Source organism: Mobula hypostoma, chromosome 13, assembly GCF_963921235.1.
Source record: "Mobula hypostoma chromosome 13, sMobHyp1.1, whole genome shotgun sequence".
NCBI lineage: Eukaryota > Metazoa > Chordata > Chondrichthyes > Myliobatiformes > Myliobatidae > Mobula > Mobula hypostoma.
Genome location: NC_086109.1, coordinates 77,347,538 through 77,360,592, shown reverse-complemented (window position 1 = coordinate 77,360,592; position 13,055 = coordinate 77,347,538).

The window sequence follows — 13,055 nt, the reverse complement described above, 5'->3', positions numbered from 1 at the left end:
GACCAAGTCAGGTCATTTGTGATATTGACCCTGAGGAACTTAAAGTTTTTGACCTGTTCCACTTGCACACCACCGATGTAAATTGAGTTGCTACTCCTTCTGAAGTCAACAACCAATTACTTTGTATTGCTGACATTGAGGAATATGTTATTGTCTTCACACCATGCCACCAGGTTCTTAATTTCCTCTCTGTACTCAAACTCAACATTTCCCGAGATATGGCCTACAATTGTTGTGTCAGCAACAAACTTTGTTCGATAGAAACTTGGCTACAATCATGGGTGTGCAGCATTCAATCAATGCTGCAAATTAAAAGCAGATATCACTTCTCTGGGAAATATAATCGTATCCAACGTAAGTCGGTGTTTCGTAGGGCAGATGTAAACTTAACAAAGAAAAACAAGATTGTAAAAAGTAGAAGGAATTGGCCAGTTTGTCCCATGAGACTGTTCCACGATGTGAAAGGGGAAAATTTAAAGGAGACTTGTGAGGCAAGTTTTTTTCCCAGACAGAGGCAGGTGGAAGATGCATTCAGACAGACGCATGAATTGACAGGGAATAGAGAGAGTGAAAAGAAAAATAAACAAAAACGCAAAGACAATTTCCTTAAGATTCTGGAAACTTCCCCCTTCCTTCTCAGTCCTGAAGAAGGGTCTCCACCTGAAATGTCCACTATCTATTCACTTCCATTGATGTTGCCTGACCTATTGAGTTTCTCCAGCATTTTGCGTGTGTTGCTTAAGACGAGTGTATGTTAGTGCGAGAGGTGGTCCATAGCTTTCCATTGCTGAGGTAGCATTAGGGCTGTGCAGGTTAGCACAAGAACCTGATGGTCATAGGAAAGTAACCCAATCACAAACAAGAGAAAATCTGCAGATGCTGGAAATCCAAGCAGCACACACAAAATGCCGGAGGAACTCACCAGGCCAGGCAGCATCAATGGAAAAGAGTACAGTCGACATTTCGGGCTGAGACCCTTCAGCAGGACTGGAGAAAAAAGATGAGGAGGAGAGTTAGAGGGTGGGGGGAGGGGAGCGAGAAGCACAAGGTGATAGGTGAAACTGGGAGGGGGACGGGTGAAGCAAAGAGCTGTGAAGCTGATTGGTAAAAGAGATACAGGGCTGGAGAAAGAGGAATCTAATAGGAGAGGACAGAAGGCCAGGGAAGAAAGAAAAGGGGGAAGAGCACCAGAGGGAGGCGATGGGCAGGCAAGAAGATGAGGTGAGAGGGGGAAACGGGGATGGGGAATGGTGAAGGGGATGGGCCATTACCAGAAGATCAAGAGATCGGTGTTCATGCCATCACGTTGGGGGCTGCCCAGACGGAATATAAGGTGTGGCCTCATCACGACAGTAGAGGAGGCCATGGATAGACATTTCAGAATGGGAATGGGAAATGGAATTAAAATGGGTGGCCACTGGTAGATTCCGCTTTTTCCAGATGGAACATAGGTGCTTACCGAAGCAGTCTCCCAATAACCAATTTACAGGAGGCCACGACGGGAGCACCGGACCCAGTCCATTTCCCACATGTCTGCTCTCACCTCATCCTCCTGCCACCCTACCAGAGATAGGGTTCCTCTTGTCCTCACCTACCACCCCACCAGCCTCCGCATCCAGTACATAATTCTCTATGATTTCTGTCATCTCCACCACCAAGCACATCTTTCCTTCCCCCTACTTTCTGCTTTCTGCAGGGATCCCTTGTCCATTCGTCCCTCCCCACTGATCTCCCTCCTGGCACTTATCCTTGCGAGCGGAACAAGTGCTACACCTGCCCCTACACCTCCTCCCTCACTACCACTCAGGGCTGCAAACAGTTCTTCCAGGTGAGGCAACACTTCACCTTTGAGACTGTTGGGGTCACATACTGTGTCCAGTGCTCCCATTATGGCATCCTGTATATCAGTGAGACCTGACATAGATTGGGAGATCGCTTCACCGAACACCTATGCTCCATCCGCCAGAAAAGGCGGGGTATCCCAGTGGCCACCTATTTTAATTCTACTTCCCATTCCCATTCCGACATATGTCAGTCCATGGGCTCCTCTACTGTTACAATGAGGCCACACTCAGATTGGAGAAACAACACCTTATATCCCATCTGGGCAGCCTCCAACATGATGGCATGAACAATGATTTCTCAAACTTCCGGTAATGACCCCCCCCAACTCCTTCACCATTCCCCATCCCCTTTTCCCTCTCGCAATTTATCTCCTTGCTTGCCCATCACCTCCCTCTGGTGCTCCTCCCCCTTTTTCTTTCTTCCCTGGCTTTCTGCCCTCTCCTATTAGATTCCTCCTTCTCCAGACCTATATCTTTTTCACCAATCAAGTTCCCAGCTCTTTACTTCACCCCTCCCCCTCTCCTGGTTTCACCTATCACCTTGTGTTACTCCCTCCCTTCCCCCCATCTTTTAACTCTCCTCCTCATCTTTTTTCCTCCAGTCCTGCTGAAGGGTCTCGGCCCGAAACACTGTCTGTACTCTTTTCCATAGAAGCTGCCTGGCCTGCTGAGTTCCTCCAACATTTTGAGTGTGGTGGTTATAGGAAAGAAGCTGTTTTTGAACCTGGTGGTATGGAACTTTTAGGTTCTGTCTGACAGTAACAGTGATTTGTAATTTAAAACATGATTATTTGATCCAACATCAGTAATTCTCTCGGGCAGGCAAACAAACATATTGTCAAATATAAAGCTGTGTCCTGGAAATCCACACTAATGATTTTACTGATTACATTGAAGGATGAAAGTTATTTAATGGCACATTTTGAAGTGATGCCCTAATATGGAATTATATTAAAGGAACCCACATTTTAGAAATCATAAGCTTGCTTGTTCCATTTATTTTCAATAACTGGGCAGGAAATAAGTGTTAGAAGACATGCTCTTTCTCTAGACATTGACACAAAAAGAAGGCATTATTACTTGTCAGGAGGCTGCAGTTCTTGAAAATATGAAATCTAGGTTACTTGAGATCAAATGTACGATAACGTGGAGCCCTCAAAGAGTTAACACATCAGCAACTGACTGTGCAGAAATTCAAAGTAACTCAAACCTCAGCTGCAACAAATCTCAGGAGGAATAACATTCTGATCCAGTTATGTTGCCTGTTGGCTTATCCAGCAATTCAATTTAGCAATTAAAAGCAAAATCTTAAAATGGAGACAATCATATGAAGATAAAGCCATTTCACATAATACAAGTGTACTCGTTTATTTATTGAGATAGAGCACAGAGCATGCTCTTCTGGCCCTTCGAGCCGTGTTGCCCAGCAACCCCCGACTTAATCCTAGCCTAATCACAGGGCAATTTACAATGCACAATTAACCTACCAACCGGTACGCCTTTGAGCTGTGGGAGGAAACCAGAGCACCTGGAGGAAACCTATGCGGTCACGGGGGGTGGGGAACGTATAAACTCCTTACAGGCAGCGGCGGGAATTGAATCCAGGTCACTGGTATCGTAAAGTGCTGTGCTAACCACTACCCTACTGTGCTGCCCCATTTGCACAAGTACTATTCCACTGAGAAGAGCATAAGCTCAAAAAAATCAGTGCAAATTAGCCCCCCTAATCATTTTATTTCCTCTTCTTAACCAATCCATTTCCCAAATAGGAAATTTTTCCTTCCAAATTCCTCCTCTGCAGCTGGAGGTGGGTATTTCTTTTCAAGATGCCTCTGATACCTTCACATGTCACTTCTTCATAGATGAGCCTTGAGGGAAAGTGCAGGTAGGATTGACTGTACTTATTCTAGTCCTCACACAATGCCCAGATGTGCATCGTACAACCATGATTCATTTATAGCTATTAGAAATGGAAAAAAGTAATCATCTTGCTACACTGCAGATTCATAAATACAGCAAGGTGGAACGACTGGAACAGAGAATTCTGGACTTACTGCGATTACAAGGAGCAAGTTTGCACCGTTGTTGTTCACAAGGGCATATTCCAATATTTCCAAAGCAACAATCTGCTGGAGGAACTTGGGGAGTTGAGAAGCACCTGCGGGTGGAAAAGGAGTTGTTCATGTTTCAGGCCAAAACCCTGCATTAGCTAAACCTAGCATTTTAATTAAAGGTGTTGATGCATTTTAGTTGAACCAGCCCATGGCAGAATAGTGTAATACTGAGTTGCCAGATACAAAGTGTGTGTCGGTCATTTATTGGATACAGTGGTAACTCCAGGAACAGAGTGCCCACTGACTATCCCATCTGACTCACCTTTACAACTCAAGCGACTTCAGGTCCCTGTTCAGCTCAGTTTTGATATCAGCATCAGCAAGGTGCAGCAGAGTCACTAAAAAAAGCTGTAGGTCTTCATCTTGAAAATCAAGGTCAGCTTTATGTTCGTTGCCCCAGAGTTAGAAATTAAAATAATTGACGTATCTTTGCACCAAGTTCAAAAGCAAGAAATATTGTGCACTCCAAGGAAATCACATTGCAATCAAGCAGTTACGCATTGTGCGTTGGTACGGTACATGCCTACTTAAAGAGATACGTTAAATGTAAATGTTGTTTTCATTTCCATGGGTTGTCTTTCATTAAAAATTTAAGTAAATTGTATAATTTTAACCACCTAATTATATCATTCATGGGATAATTATATATTTAAATTAGATTTTATTTCATTTACTAGGAGTGTCATAAAACCTAATTGCATGCAGATAAGTGCAAACATCATGATTGACAGCATAATAACCCAAGCTATGCCCAATATAGCAGCTAGCTTTAAATAAAATACAAGAGTAAATGATGTTCCACATAATGCAACTATTTTCCATCATAAAATACATCACTTTGCCAGATTCGCCCACATGTTTCAATGTTTCTTAAACTAGTTGGTTCCTGATTTTCATTTATAGCTTGAACTTCCACAATGGAGAAAGCAAAAAGCAATCATCACATGTACTTTTAGATATAGTGAGCTAGACAATGAAAAACATCTTCATGAGCCCTCCTGCATTCAAAGATAATGAGATCCCTTGTGACTCAGATTTCTCCAGAAAAGAAACATGCATGGTTGGGGGAGGGGTCTACTGCACAGGATTGAAGTAAATTGCGGGGTGTTGTAAACTTAGTCAGATCCATCATAGGTACTAACCAAGACAGCTTCAAGGAGCGGCGCCTCAGAAAGACAGCATCCATTATTTAGGATCCGCATCACCAAAGACATGCCCTCTTCTCATTGTTACCATCAGGAAGGAGGTCAGAAGCCTGAAGGCACCCACTCAGTGATTCAGGAACAGATTCTTCCCCTCTGCCATCTGATTCCTAAATGGACATTGAACCTGTGAACACTACCTCACTACTTTTTTATTATTATTTTCTGTTTTTAATTTAACTATTTAATATGCATATATATACTTACCGTTACTGATTTATTTACTGTTTTCTGTATTTGTCGGCTGGCTGGTGGTGTAGTGGCATCAGCGCCAGACTTCGGAGCGAAGGCTCCCGAGTTCGAATCCAGCCGGCTCCCTTGCACGCTTTCCATCCGTGCTGGGTTGAGCATCGAGCTGGCAACTCAACCTCGTAAAAATAAGAAAGTCTGCTAAAACAATGCCATCATGACTCCACTCGGAGTTAAGGGCTTTATTCTTCTTCTCCTTCTGTATTTATCATGTATTGCGTTGAACTGCTGCTGCTAAGTTAACAAATTCCATGGCACATGTCAGGGATATTAAACCTGATTCTGATTGAGAGGAAAGTGGTAGAAACATCATCTGATACCTCCATTGGCTTGTGAAAATAAACCACTGCCAGGAATTTCTATTGCACTTATAATACAATATGTACATTCAAAAGAAATTTGTTTTCTTCAGTTATACAAGTACGTCGAATGTCTTTAGCAGCACAGGCAGTTAACCCTTTATAAGGTGAACCTGACAAAAAAACTGACTTAATTCAAATAAACATTTCTCATAGAGGTTTGTAAGATTATGGGAGACATAGATAGAGTAGACAGAGAGTATCTGTTTCCCAGGGTTGAAACGTCTAAAACCAAAGGGTATGCATTGACGGTGAGAGGTGGGAAGTTCAAGGGGGTTGTGAGGGATAAGTTTTTTTTTACTGAGAGAGTGGTGGATACCTGGAATGAGCTACCTGGTGTGGTGGTTGAGGCAAATACAGTAGAGGGTTTAAGGGACGTTTAGATAGGCACATGGATGTGAGGAAGTGGAGGGATATGGTCATTGTGTAGGTCGGAGAGATTAGTTTTTGGGGGGTTGTGGTCGATTTACATTTTAGCGGGTTCGGCATGACATTGTGAGCCAGAGGGCCTTTTACTGTTCTGTGTTCTGTATCGACATGTATAAAGCCAAGAACTGGTCTGGCATACGTTTTTAAGCGCAGTCCAGTTAATTAGATCCTATCGATTTATTTGTTGATGGTCGATGTATTCCCTTCCTTCTGTTTGAACGTCACATTTATAAAATGTCCCATTAAATACTTCCAAAGCCATGAAGCTCATCAGGTGCTTTGAGGATTTAGCACATTTTCTCACCCTGTTGACTGAAGTTTCAATATACCATAATTTTCAAAGGGCTATCAGCCTGAAAATTTATGTCAGAAGGTTAAATTATGCTTCTAAAGGAAATAACTAGCTTTTGAGTCCTGCATTAATTATACTTGCTTTTGATCCCAGATCAAAGCCAAGGTTGCAGCAACCTACTTGTAATGAGCACCTAAATTTTCAGCAGTCATAGAGCCCATTTTGGTAACAAAAAGTAAGAAATCCTTCTAAGGCAATAGCAATATGTCTGGAGCAATTAACAATCTGCAAGGGAAACTCAGTAGGTCAAGATTCAAGATTCAAATTTCAAACGGAGTCATCATGTACACATCAAACCATATGGTAAAATGCGTCATTTGCCATTTGTGTTAACAACCATCACATCCAAGGGCATGCTGGGGGTAGATTGCAAATGTCGCCACACATTCTGGCACCAACGTAGCACGCCCACGATGATCGGCAGATCAACACAGAACACAACAAGCAACTGAACAACAACAGCAAAACAAGCCTCATTCCTCCCTCCCACCCATGCACACACACCCTTCTTTAAGCCCAAGACAGGCCACCTTCTTCGGCCTCCAGCCTCCAGTGGACTCAGATATGCGGGCGTTTGGCCTTCAACTCACGGAGATCCAGCGTCCCAGGGCTCCAGCCAATGGGCTTCAATTTCCGATTCAACCTTCAAGCCTCAATCCTTAGCATCGACGCCAGGGCCCACCAATCACTGAACACCAGGCCTCAACCTCCAGAGTCACTGAGGACAGGACCCTGGACACTAGGCCTTGATCTCCACTCTCCAGATTTGCAGAACCAAGAGGTCGTCAGACCTCATTCCTCCTGCATGGAACTCCCACTCTGGAACCTGCTAACAACTCATTGACCCTGGAGGCGAGGCACTAGCTTTGTCCAACATCTGCCTGATACGCCCACCTGGCTCATGGATGTTTCATGTCTATGTTGCTAGGCTTTGAACGCGGAGTGGAGACTTAAGACTCTGGCCTGTCCTCTAATTCCCCTACATACTTGTCCATAAATCCTAACGTGACCTCCTACCTCCCTCCTCTGAACACCAAACCATCCCCGCAAACCTCCAAAATCGCTAAAAAACGACAAAGGCTGACCCATGACCTCAACAGATCAGCGCCATCTTGAATTTAAGCAGTATTTGTGGAGGCAGAGGGTGGTTAATTTTTGGAATGACAATGTAGAGGGATGATAGCCAATAGGAGATGGGTGGGGGGTAGTGGTGAGGTAGGATCTGGCAGGTGATAGGTGGAATCAGATGAGGATGGAGATAACAGGCAGCTGGAACCAGATGGGGGAGAGGAAGAGAAAAAGGGCAGAGAAAAAAATCCCACACTCACATTCACCTTCTCCCTTCTCTTTCCTCCCATTTATCACCTACCCAACCCCCAACCCCCTTACCCTGTCAACCAATTTCATTCCCCTCTCATTCGTTCCCACACATTGCTTTGCCAACTACCTAACACCACTCTCTCAAAAGTACCTAATAATGTATATTCCCAAACTCTCTCATCTGTAGCTCAGCATCTATTATTCCTGGGACTATTTCAATGATAAGAAAAGTTCGAAGTTCAAAATAAATTTATTATCAAAGTACATATATGTCACCATGTACATTCCTGATATTTGTTTCCTTGCAGTCATATTCAATAAATCCATAAAATAAGAACGATAATAGAACCAATGAAAGTCCGCACCAACATGGGTGTTCAAGTAGGGTGCAAAGACAGCAAACTGTGCAAATACAGAAATAAATAAATAATTATAATAAATAAGTAAGCAATATTTATCAAGAACATGCAAGTCTATAGCTTGTGGGAACATTTCAATGATGGGCAAGTGAAATTGAGTGAAGTTATCCTCTTTGTTTCAACGGCCTGATGGTTGGGGGTTAATAACAGTTCCTAAACCTGGTGGTGTGAGTTCTGAGACTCCTGTACTTCTTCCTGTTGGCAGCAGTGAGACGAGAGCATGTTCTGGGTGGTGGGGATCCCTGATGGTGGATGCCACTTTCCTGCAATGACGATTCGTGTAGATGTGCTCAATGGTGAGGAGGGCTTTACCCGTAATGGACCACATCCACTACTGTGGATCAGTGGATAATGAGCCATATCCACTACTTTTTGTGGGATTTTCCATTCGAGGGCATTAGTATTTCCATACCAAGCTGTGATGTAGTCAGTATACTCTCCACTACACATCTATAGAAGTTTGTCAAAATTTTAGATGTCATGCCAAATCTTCACAAACTCCTAATGAACTAGAGGTGCTGCTGTGCTTTCTTCGTAATTGCACTTACATGCTGGGCCCAGGACAGGTCCTCTGAACTAATAACACCCAGGAATTTAAAGTTGCTGAACACCTCCATTTCTCATTCTTCAATGAGGACCTCTGGTTTTCATACAATATAAAAGCTAATTATTGTTGTTCATAAAGTGAAAGCATTGCTCTTCCATTAATATTACCATTACTATTTTCTTTCTGTGCTTCACACCTGGGGCAGCAGGCTGAGGGTGGCAGACACCAACAGAATCAACAAACTCATTCGTAAGGCCAGTGATGTTGTGGGGATGGAACTGGACTCTCTCACGGTGGTGTCTGAAAAGAGGATGCTGTCTAAGTTGCATGCCATCTTGGTCAATGTCTCCCATCCACTACGTAATGTACTGGGTGGGCACAGGAGTACATTCAGTCAGAGACTCATTCCACCGAGACGCAACACTGAGCGTCATAGGAAGTCATTCCTGCCTGTGGCCATCAAACTTTACAACTCTTCCCTTGGAGGGTCAGACAACCTGAGCCGATAGGCTGGTCCTGGATTTATTTCATAATTTACTGGCATAATTTATATATTATTATTTAACTATGTATGGTTCTATTGCTATTTATTATTCATGGAGCAACTGTAACAAAAACCAATTTCCCCCGGGATCAATAAAGTATGACTATGACTATGACTATGACTATAAATAAATAGTTAAATAATACAGAGATTGTTACAGATCAGGAAACCACAGGTTGAAAGTGTGGCGGTGTTCATTCGGTTTTTAAAGTTAATTGAAGAGGGTAAATGTGAAAAGCAAGATGGAATAAATTTGGGGTGCTCTTAATCTCTGAAAATCTCGATCAGGCCTAAGCGACCTTCTGATAAGATTCTACGATCCCACAACGTACACATGTTCTTTTCAAATTAATTATTAACTTATGGGTAAGATGTGAACCATAGCTTAAATGAAGATCAAAAGAATTCTGGTGGTCACCTGAAGTCTTGTATTTGCTGGTTCAGCAATGTCATTATCATGCTCTCAGGAACTCCCTGTACATTGTATAATCTAATGCCCACTTCTTTACTGAAATGATTTTTTAGGTCAAATGTAAAAATGTGTGGGTGATTGACTGAATTCCAGTGTTTTCAAAGAAAATAATGAGAGTTCCAACTTACTGACTTATGAGAGCAATCTAAGATCAAACTGGCTACTGTTGTTTTGGTAGAAAATCTAATATAAAGCATGTCCCTTGATTGCAAAAAGAAATTAAAATTTATTAATATCAATATTGAACATTACAACTCATAAAAACTGAACTTGTTTTTGATGAAAGTTGCCAATATGTTTCAAAATAATGCCTGTTACCAATTTATTGACAATATCACACGTAACCAGCCACTGTTATTAAAATTATTCTCATGGTACAAAAAGAGCTTTTCAAAATTTTTACATCCTTATTCAGCATGTAGGAGAGTAGGAGGCTTAGCATCCCATAACATTGGAAACAAATATTGTGTTGGTAACACACACAAAGTACTGGATGAATTCAGCAGGTCAGGCAGCATCTATGGAGCGGAATAAAGAATCAACGTTTCGGACCAAGACACTTCATCAGTACTAAAGTGATGAAAGGGTCTGTGGTGTTGGGTCGACTTTTTCCTTTCATTAAGTGTATGGGTTACCGAAGTTAAGTCCAAGCCAACAGTATAGTCATTAGATTGAGAGTGTTTCAGTACATATTTATTAGCAATAGCATCAGCAGGCTTAATTGGTGAAATATGTCAGGCAGAACTTTCGGCAATGTTTCAATTCTACAAAGCAGAGAGTGTGTGCTGTGTACAACACAGTGCATGTTACTATTTTGCACTGTTCCAGCCACAAGTGTTCCACAGCATCTATAAATAGCAAACACTTTATGCTTTAAATTTAGTATATGGCTGCATTCTAAAAGCTGATGAGAAAAGCTACTGGACCTAAAAAGAGCTTTTTTTTTCAGAACTAATGTCAGTGGAGAATAGTGGGGGGGCCAAGATCAGAATCAAGCACAGACTTTGACTATGACATTAGCACAATCAAGGAGAACTCAAGCCAACATTTTCAGAGTATGACTTGACTTCACACTTCCGTACTTCCTCTTAAAATGGCATATTAGCAATTCACACAGCACCCTTGACATATACACAAGAGATTCGGCAGATGCCTCAAATGAGCAACTCATGCAAAATGCTGGAGGAATTCAAAATGTCAGGCAGCATCTATGGGGGGGGGGGGGAATAAACAGGCTGAGACCCTTCATCCAGACTGGACCTAGACTAATAATTGGGTTAGAGTTTGAATCTGATGACACCAAGAGCTTTGCCTATCTGGTGTATGTTATTATCATCTCCCACAAATTTTTATTTGGCTCTTTAATTCATGTTATTCTTTCTGAACAGATTTTTTTCATTATATTTGAGGTCCAGTTTCCAATAGAAAGTGTATTAGGTTGAAAGTGTAGACATGCTTCTGTTTTTAATGAGGATAAGAATCTCCAAGGTGTTTTATTGTAAGAGTGAGGTTAAGTATTAGAAACGAGAGTTGCAGATTGTGGATGGTGGTTTTGCAGATGTATGACTTGGGATTCACATTACAGATAAGGTTAAAATTAATCAGTTTGGGGAGAGTAAAGTGGAGCTTTAATGTTCCCCTTTCAGCAACTACAAGTCAAATACGGTAATTTCTTATTTACCTGACATTTCTGCTTCTAGAATTCAGCAAAAATTTCTATATGTCCTCGGTCTACAACTTTGCCTCGTGAAAGTTCTGTTGAACTTGATGAACTACCATTAGAATATCTAGAAAACTGCCCTTTTGCAGCATTTCAAATTAAATGATTTTAGTTTAATTTGTAGCCAGGTCAGACTAGACTATATATTGAAGACTACGCACGGCCTGCATAGGATGATTTTTCTGAATCATCATAGCTCAAATGGTGAATAATATTCCAGGTGTTTTGCTAAATAGGTGTGCAAAGATATTTCTTTACATTTAAGGGCATTACAGTTGTAGGGTATTTAGAAGCAATGAAGTCAAAAGTCCTTGTCTTCATTAGCTGAGGTAAGGAGTACCTTACAGTTACACAAAATACTGGTTAGGCCATATATTTTTTAAATTTTACTTTATTGATATACAGCATGGAATAAGCCGTTCTGACCTTTCAAGACACTCTGCCCAGCAATCACCCAATTTAAACCTAGCCTAATCACGGGACAATTTACAATGGCCAAATAACCTACTGTCCTGTGGGGGCATACCTTATTCAGATTGTCAAAAACCGATTGTGTTGTGATTGGTTAGTTTAGAAACTGCAACTGTTTTTCCCATTGGTTAGCTGTCTGGTGTCCAGTTTCAAATATCCTAGGTATATAAAATAGCACATAGAAAGGACCTGCTCTCTTCTTCCTTTGTTTAAGGCAAGACGATTGTGAAGGCATGCTTTGCACACTCATTTAACAAAATAGATTTGTTGAATGTATGTATGTTTGTTCAATATTCAGCTTTGTAGTGTCTGTAACTTGGAGAACATGAATGTTTGGTCAAATTTTTAATGTTTGTAAATAAATGATTAATATACCGATTTGAAGTCAGTCTCACTTGCCAGACCCCGAACCTGATTGAACATTACACCCACCAAATGGTACGTCTTTGGACTGTGGGAGGAAACCAGAGCACCTGGAGGAAACCCATGGGATCACATGGTGAACATAGAAGATCCTTACAGGCAGTGGTAGGAATTGAACCTGTGTCACCTGTACTGTAAAGCGTTGTGCTACTGTGCCGTTCCATATGTTCAGTAATGGTCACCACACTGCAGGAAGGATATAGTTAAGGTAGAGCAGGTAGAGATAAGATTCACAAGGATGTTGCCTGGACTGGAGGGCTCCAATTATAAGAAAAAAATGGATAGGCTGTGTCAGTTTTCTCCGTTAGAATCTGAGTGGTGACAAGAGAGAAGCACATAAGATTATGAAAGGCATGGAAATGTTAGTGTTTGTTTCTCACAGTTGGAGCATCTAAACTAGAGGACATAAGGTGAGCTGGACAAGGTTTCTAGGGGTCTGAGGGATGAGGTTTGCACACAAGTAGTTGGTATTTGGAATAAGTTTCCAGAGGAGGTGGCGGGAGCAGAAACAGTAACAGTATTTTAGAACGCATCTTGACAGGTACTTTATTGAGCAGGACATAAGAAGAATGTGAAATTAATGCAGGCAA